At 36.0% G+C, this 9213-nt stretch overlaps 1 pseudogene; it reads right to left on the reverse strand.

Moving 5' to 3' along the window:
- Positions 1–8268: 8268 nt before the first annotated feature.
- Positions 8269–9213, reverse strand: part of LOC112805471 (phosphatidylinositol N-acetylglucosaminyltransferase subunit P-like) — a 39669-nt pseudogene continuing 38724 nt past the window's right edge.

Consider the following 9213-nt stretch of genomic DNA (forward strand, 5'->3'; position numbering starts at 1 on the left):
TTTTATCCTAATTGATTTTCAGTTGCTTGGGGACAAGCAACAATTTAAGTTTGGTGTTGTGATGAGCGGATAATTTGTACGCTTTTTGGCACTGTTTTTAGTATGTTTTTAGTATGATCTAGTTGGTTTTTAGTATATTTTTGTTAGTTTTTAGTTAAAATTCACTTTTCTGGACTTTACTATGAGTTTGTGTGTTTTTCTGTGATTTCAGGTATTTTCTGGCTGAAATTGAGGGACCTGAGCAAAAATCTGATTCAGAGACTGAAAAGGACTGTAGATGCTGTTGGATTCTGACCTCCCTACACTCGAAGTGGATTTTCTGGAGCTACAGAAGCCCAATTGGCGCGCTCTCAACGGCGTTGGAAAGTAGACATCCTGTGCTTTCCAGCAATATATGATAGTTCATACTTTGCTCAAGATTTGATGGCCCAAACCGGCGTTCAAAGTCACCCTCAGAATTTCCAGCGTTAAACGCCGGAACTGGCATAAAAATTGGAGTTAAACGCCCAAACTGGCACCAAAGCTGGCGTTTAACTCCAGAAAGAGTCTCTACACGAAAATGCTTCAATGCTCAGCCCAAGCACACACCAAGTGGGCCCGGAAGTGAATTTTTATGTCATTTACTCATTTCTGTATACCCTAGGTTACTAGTTCACTATTAATAGGATCTTTTGACATTGTATCTGTACCTCATGACACTTTACACGTTTCTCATTGTATCTTTTACAGCATGAGTCTCAAAACCCCATGGTTGGGGGTGAGGAGCTCTGCTGTGTCTTGATGGATTAATGCAATTACTACTGTTTTTTATTCAATCATGCTTGCTTCCATTCTAAGATATCATTTGTTCTTAACCCGGATGAATGTGATGATCCGTAACACTCATCATATTCTCATCTATGAATGTGTGCCTGACAACCACCTCCGTTCTATCTTAGATTGAGTAGATATCTCTTGGATTCCTTAACCAGAATCTTCGTGGTATAGGCTAGAACTGATGGCGGCATTCAAGAGAATCCGGAAGGTCTAAACCTTATCTGTGGTATTCTGAGTAGGATTCAATGATTGAATGACTGTGACGAGCTTCAAATTCCTGAGGGCAGGGCGTTAGTGACAGACGCAAAAGAATCACTGGATTCTATTCCGGCCTGATTGAGAACCGACAGATGGATAGCCGTGCCGTGACAGGGTGCGTTGAACATTTCCACTGAGAGGATGGGAGGTAGCCACTGACAACGGTGAAACCCTTGCATACAGCTTTCCATGGAAGGAGCCTTGCGTGTTTGAAGAAGAAGACAGTAGGAAAGCAGAGATTCAGAAGATGGAGCATCTCCAAAACCTCAACCTGTTCTCCATTACTGCAAAACAAGTACTTATTTCATGTTCTTTTACTTTTCACAATCAACCCTGATAATTATTGATATCCTGACTAAGATTTACAAGATAACCATAGCTTGCTTCAAGCCGACAATCTCCGTGGGATCGACCCTTACTCACGTAAGGTATTACTTGGACGACCCAGTGCACTTGCTGGTTAGTTGTGCGGGGTTGCAAAAGTGTGATTACAATTTCGTGCACCAACCCTTCACAGCAAATGGGAAGAGTCTGGAGACTTTAGGGTCTACTCCATTGGTCTCTACAATGTCACAGAACTATAGAAAGTCGGAGATGAATTTCTTGGGGTTTACCTATGGACTTCCATGAAATTGGAAATTTTGCTACATTAGCATGATCAAGTTTATGCTGACCTTAAATTCATAGAAGCCAGGAGAGCCCGCAGTTCTCCTGATTTGTGTTTTCCTTTTTTGTTTCATAGTGACTTTGGTGTTTCTGTATACACAACTAAGAGACAAGAAAATGAGAGTCTCTATATCAAAGTATAGAGGACTCCTAGTGAGATACCCAATTTTTTTTAATTTGAAAATAATTAAAAAAATTAAAAAATAAATACAATGAATAAAAATAATTAGAAAATTCAAAAATTAAAAAAATTAGGAAGAATGAGATTTAAAAATTTTTAAATTCAAAAAATTAAAAGGTAACACCAACTTTTGAAATTAAGTTAAAACAAAATAAACAACCAACAAGATTTAAAAATAAGATAGAAGATTTGATTTTGAAAATTTTGAAATTTAAAAGAAAGATTCAATCAAAGATTTGAAAAATTAAATTTGAAAAGAAAAAGTCAAACAAGATAAGAAAAGATTTGAAAATTTAAAGATTTTGAAATTCAAATTTGAAAGGAAGACTAAAGAAACACCAAACTTAAAATGAAAACTAGATAAAGCAAACAATAAATTAAAAGATTTGAAATAAAAAGGCAAGTTTTGAAAATTAAGGAAGAAACAGTCAAGATAAGATTTTGAAACTTAAAAATTAAAAAGAAGGAGTCAAGAGAAAGAAACAAGATAAAATAAGATTTAAAATTTAAAGATTGGAGATTTGATTTGAAATGTTTTGAAAATTGGAAAGAGAAAGTCAATGAGAGATATTGAAATTCAAATTTGAAAAAGAGAAAAACTAATAAAATACTAAATTTAAAATTCGAATTTAAAAGAAAGATAGATAACAAAGTTTTAAGATTAAAGAAAAAGATAAGATAAAGATCAAGGAAGAAAAGATAAGCAAGAAAATTGAATTTAAATAAAAGATTACTAACGGGACATCAAACCTTAAAATTTTAAACCAAGACAGAAAATATTTTTGAAAATATATATATTTTTTTGAAATTTAAAAATAAAAGAAAAACATTAGACGGACACCGAACTTAAAGAATTTTAAATCAAAGACACTAAATTCAAAAAATTGGAGAGAAAAAAACACTTCAAGACACCAAACTTAAAAATTTGAATTCAAACAATAGAAAACACTAAGAAAACTCAAACACAAAGAAAGAAAATAAGAACAATTTTTTAAAACTCAAGAAAAGATATGAAAACCAAAGGGACACCAAACTTAAGACTTGATACAAGACTCAAACAAAAGAAAGAATGACTAAAGATGAAAATATTTTGAAAAGATTTTAAGAAAAATTTCAAAAATTAACAAGAAAAGAAATTAAAAAAAGCTAGTAATAAGTACCTGATCAAGCAGCAAGACAACCAGTAGTTTGTCAATCTCGAACAATCCCCGACAATGGTGCCAAAAATTTGGTGCGTGAAATCAGAACTCACACAACTGAACCAGCAAGTATACCGGGTCGTCCAAGTAATACCTCAAGTGAGTGAGGGTTGATCCCACGAGGATTGTCGGATTGAGCAAGCAATGGTTATCTTGCAAATCTTAGTCAGACGAATAGAAAAGAGAGTTGTTGTTGTAAACGCATAAATAGAATAATAAGAAAAACAATACTCAATTGGTGGAGAAACCATGATAGAGAATCTGTTAAAGCTTGGAGATGCTTGTTCTTCCGAATTAATACTTCTTACAGACTACTTTAACAATTAGTGATTCATTCGATGGCAAGGTTGTAAGTGATTAAGGCAGGCTAGTTGTCATTAATCTCCTTTATCCAAACCAAATACTACGTCGATGATCATTCAGTCTGGATGAGGGTGACACGCACACATTTAAATCTCTGATGATCCTACTCAAAACGCACAGAAGGTTGAATCTTCCAGATCGGAGAATGAAGCTCTATGATTCTAGCCTTAACAACACAAAACCTCAATTACCCATGACTAATGAGATTTTAGGTCACATATCTCAATTAGCCCAGACTACTTGTTGAAATCTGTGATGTATTCTCAAGCTGTAGCTCAATACTATCCCGCCAAGGACTCACAAAAGTCATAGAATAAGGGTCATACGCCAGTTCCAACCTAGATTTATAAGGATAAAGAACGAAAATGCATCATAGAATGAAATCAAACATGTATTAAAGTAGAAGAGTAATGATATCAATCCATAATTTACTGAGAAAACGGGAAAAGTAATGTGTCTGTGCTTCTTCCCTCCTGGGAGGCATGATCCTCAAGAGGACGAAAATCCCTAATTATAATAAAACTCTAAGACTAAACCTAAAAGATATTGTTTTTAATTAAAATTACAAAAGGAATATAGAATAAGCTAATAAGTGCTAAATCCACTTTAAGGCCCACTTAGAGAGTGTTTGAGCTGATGCCTGGCGTCCAATTTAGGTTCTGGGCTTCAACTCTGGTCCCTGCTCCCTGGCTAGCGTTTGAACGCCAGTTTGGGCATTCAACTTGGAGGGTTGGTCCTTCTTGGGCAGTCCAATACAAAGAAAAAGTATTGACCATTATATATTGCTGAAAAGCCCTGAAAGTTGGCTTTCCAACACCTCTAAGAGAGCATCAATTGGACCTCTATAGCTCACGATATGCTCATTGGAAATGCACGGAAAGTCAGGAACTGACAACATCTGCTTCCTTTTGTTGCCTCAAAATCAAACTTTGCCAAAACTTGCCAAATTCACCAAAAAAACACCTAAAATCATAGAAAAATCACAAAAACTCAAAGTAGCATCCAAAAAGTAATTTTTGCACTAAAACCTACTAAAACATAATAAAACTTAACACATATACTAAAAACACTAAGAAAATAATGCCAAAAAGTGTATAAAAATATCTGCTCATCAGAATACCAAACAGAAACTATTGCTTGTCCTCAAGCAACCAAAAACAAGTAGGACTAAAAAGAAGAGAAAGATACAATAAGTCTTAGAGTTTTCCATGAAGCTCAGTTCCAATTAATTGAATGGGGCTATTAGCTCTTTACTTCTGAACAGTTTTGGCATGTTACTTTCCTTTGAAGCTCAGAAATGTTGACATCTATTGGAACTAGAATCTGAATGATATTATTGATTCTCATCTTTTTTCTTTTCTTGATTCTTGAACACAGCCTCTTGTTGGTGCTTTGCACCTTTGAGCCTAGCCGTGACTCTAACCATTTTTGTTTTTTCGTATTACAACAGGATATATAAACGCTGCATGAGATATCTTCTACCCAATTTTTTTTTAATTTTCAAAATTGAACTACTAGACTAGAAAGCAAAGGAAATCCTAATAGTGATCATGCAAGAGCTAGAATAAAAAACAAAAAATAGAATAGAATACTGAAAAATAGAAAGGAAGGGGAATGAAACTCAACCACTGTAGTGCTTATGGAGGTCTACATGGACGATATTGTCATGAAGACCAAAGAAAAAATCAGTCTATTGTCTAACTTATCAGAAGTATTTAACACCAGAAGGTAGCATGGGATGAGACTAAATCCTCAAGGTGCACTTTCGCAGTGGAAGTCAAAAAATTCTTTGGGTTTATACTCACCTAAAGGAGAATCGAAGCCAATCCGAATAAATACAAAACGATACTAGAGATGAAAATCCCGACATGTCTTAAAGAAGTCCATCAATTTAATGAGAGAGGTTAGCAGCCTTAACTAGGTTCTTGGTGGGGTCAGTCCTAAAATCTCTACCTCTATTTTTAATACTCAAGAAGGGATGCCAATTCAAGTGGACCAAGAATATGAGCAAGTCCTTCAAGACTGTAGGAACTTCCTGAGTCAGCCACCGATTCTTACCCAACCTGGAAAAAGAGATGAGCTCGTACTATAGTTAGCCGTTGCAAGCAAGGCCAGAGTCTCTGCTCTCATCCGAGAAGATGAAAATAGATAGCAATCAGTTTACTTTACTAGCAAGGCCTTACAGGGGGCAGAACTAAACTATTAGAAAATAGAAAAGTTCGCGTAAGCCCTTGTCCTCACCTCTAGAAAGCTCCGACCTTATTTCCAGGATATACTATAAAGGTCCGAACTAACCAACCCATGAATCACATCCTCTAGAAGATAGATATTAAGGGTCAAATGCTACAATAGGCCATGGAGTTGTTCGAGTTCGATTGGAAATAAGAAACTCGCACAACACTCCAATCAATACCTGGATGACCTCTAGCCGGGTATACAGGAGACAAAGAAGATCCTAAAGCTTGACATTTATATGTAGATAGATTATCAAAAAAGCTAAAAGTGGAGCAGGAATCATTATTAAGAATGAAGAAGGAACTCAGATAGAATTTTCATTGAAATTTGAGTTTCCAGCTTCCAATAATCAAGTAGAGTATGAGGCCATGCTTGCTGGCTTGAGACTAGCCAAAGAAGTCAGGGCAACAAAATTAACAGTGTTTAGTGACTCTCAAGTAATAACTTCTCAAATAAATGAGACTTACCAAGCTAAAGATCGCAGCATGAAAAAGTACTTGGAAGAAACACTAGAAAAATTAGCCCAATTCCAAGAAGCAGAGGTCAAGCACATAACTCAAAATTCAACAGCCGAGTTGATGCCATCTCTAAATTATTTAGTTTTTATTAAGTTTTTATAGGTTTTATTGTTAAATTCAAATTTTTGGATTCTATTATGAGTTTTTTATTTTTTAGAATTGTAGATATTTTCTGGTTGAAATTGAAGAGTCGGAGCAGAAAACTAATTCAGAGACAAAGAAAGCACTACAGATGTTGTCTGGATCTTACCTCCTTGCATTCGAAAGCACTTTTCTAGAGCTATAGAAGTCCAAATATAACTCTCTCAACGGATTTGAAAATCTGACTTCCGTAGCTTTCTAGCAATATATAATAGTTCATACTTTGCTTCGGATTTGAAGGCCTAAAACTGGCGTCCAACGCCAGCTTCCTGCCCCCTTCCAGGCGTCCAGTGCCCAAAGAGCAGAGACCGGCGTCCAAACGCCCAGAGAGAACTCCCCAGCTGGCGTTCCATGTCCAAAGACCTCATAGCACGTGGATCTCATCAAAGCTCAGCCCAAACACTCATCAAGTGGGCCCCAGTGGATTTAGCACTAAATAGACTGTTTTAACCTTACTAGTCATCTGTTTAGTATTTAAAGTGTATTTTACATAATCATTAAATAACATACGAGAAACAACCATTTATTTTGAGTTTTACTTTGTGTTTTACATCAGTATGAGTTTCTAAACCTCCTAGGTTGAAGGGAGGAGCCCTGTTAAGTCCTATAAATTAATAAAAGTATTACTATTTCTTTTTCGATCTGTGTTTAATTAATTCTAAGATGTATATTCGATCTTCATCGTGGTGGATAGGATGATCAGAAAATTAGCTTTGTTCATCACATTAAGGCAAACGTGCCTGACAAACACCTGTGTCTACTTTGGTTCGTGTGAATACGTGGCTGGAAAGCACGAACCAACAATTATGTTTATACATCTCTCAGACGGCTAATCCACGATTTTCATTGGGGAGTTCTCAAGAGACCAGTTCAGCCAATTTCCAAGGAGATTAAGGTCTCCGTGGTATAGGATAAAATCCATAAAAAGCAACATTCTCTAATTTGGAAGATTCGACCTTGTCTGTGGCGTTTTGAGTATGATCGCCAAGAGAATGAACTGCTAGAGCTTCACCCTCCATCAGATTGAATGACCACGGGCAACGGCGTTTGATCTGGAGCAGAGGAGATCAATGACCACGGGCAATGGCTTTGATCACATACAGGCTGCCATAGAAGAAGATCATTCACAAGCAAGAAGACAGTAGTACCAGAGTTAATTCAGAAAGACAAAGCAACTCCAGATCTCAACTCTATCCTTAAAGTATTAGCACCCTATTATAATAATCTCACAAATATTTATCTATCAACCTTGCTGATTTGCTTGACTAAGACTTGCAAGATAACCATAGCTTGCTTCAAGCTACAATCCTCGTGGGATCGACCCTGACTCGCTCAGGTATTACTTGGACGACCCAATGCACTTGCTGGTACAGCTGTACGAAAGTGTGGGGATTCATGCCACCACTTACCATTTTTCACTTTGTAGTTAAGAACTTCACTACTTTCATATAAAGTTTAACAAAGATTAAATTTTCTCCAACACTTGATGAATTACTCATCATGTGATTTGTGTGCATGGATTTTACGAGGATGAAATAAGTTCTATAGTTCATGAAAATTCAGTTTAATCTATATATGTAGTATTAACACCTAATAAAAACTGTCATCTTACAATTCACTCACAGATGACCCGTTAGCAAGGCTTACATCAACACTTTAGAATAGGCAAGCATAAGCGAAAAGATATAAGTTCTATGTTGAAGTTCACTCCATTCATTGTTTTGCAAGATCAGATCATCGTTTTCAAGACTAACAGCTATAACTTCCCAAATCCCAAATAAAATTTCCGGCACTGGGTTGTCTTGTTTGGTGAAAACTACTTGTGCCATAACATCAAAAAACAAGTTTTGTTGTTAGGTTATGGCATCGAACATGACTTCCTTGATTTTATCTAACCGATATTTGATATATGCTCAATGGGTTTCTCCTCTCCCTCCATAGAAGAATCAGGACTCAAAAGATCCCAACTGTATTCATCTAAACAAACAAAGATCAATATAAGCTATTTATTATTTAAAGCTTCAACAACAAAAATATGTGTTGCAGAAAACTGTAAAAAAAGAAGTCAGCATCAAACTCACCAATAAATTGTGTATATAGATGCAGGGGAAGGTGTTGAGATGAAGTTAAGACCGATGTAGAATACCAACATCAGTGCTATGGTCACCATGATGTAAGTTAGTACTGTCAGAGCTCAATACCTGAATGGCAAAAGTTGCTCAATAATTTCATCATACTGTGATACAACATGAATTTAGATTGTGATTCCAAATATTTGAGCTGATTTCTCTACCCAAATAAAAAGAAAGCAAAAGACATTGCCATTTTCGCTTTGATAAATGTTTTGTGTACTTTTTTATCATGTAAACCGGGCCGCCATGTATCTATCCACCATAGGATGGGACGTGGAACACCCCAACTTACAAGTCAGGAGCGAATACAAATAACGTATTTCAATATAAATTTTTCAAGAATTCAAAGTAAAAATTGATAATTCTTATAATGAAATTACTAGTTGTCTAACCTGCTAGGATAGTAATATATGCCAACAGAATGTAGCCATGATTCAGGAACATAATCCCACACAAGGAAAATAACTATTCACAAAACAACCATGAATAATAAAACAGTTGAATAAATACAAATGAAATTTTGAGTGAATAATAAAAATTGGTAATAGGGAAAAAGGTTGGACGAACTTGCGGCGGCAACGGTGGGGATGGAACCGACGAAGCTATAGACTTCAGAAGGCTTAGGGCCATGCTCACCGAACAAACCAAAACCGGTGCAGGTTTGTCATCAAAAAAGGAAATGGATGCTTTGCGCTACTTCGAGA

Source organism: Arachis hypogaea, chromosome 6, assembly GCF_003086295.3.
Source record: "Arachis hypogaea cultivar Tifrunner chromosome 6, arahy.Tifrunner.gnm2.J5K5, whole genome shotgun sequence".
NCBI classification, from domain to species: domain Eukaryota; kingdom Viridiplantae; phylum Streptophyta; class Magnoliopsida; order Fabales; family Fabaceae; genus Arachis; species Arachis hypogaea.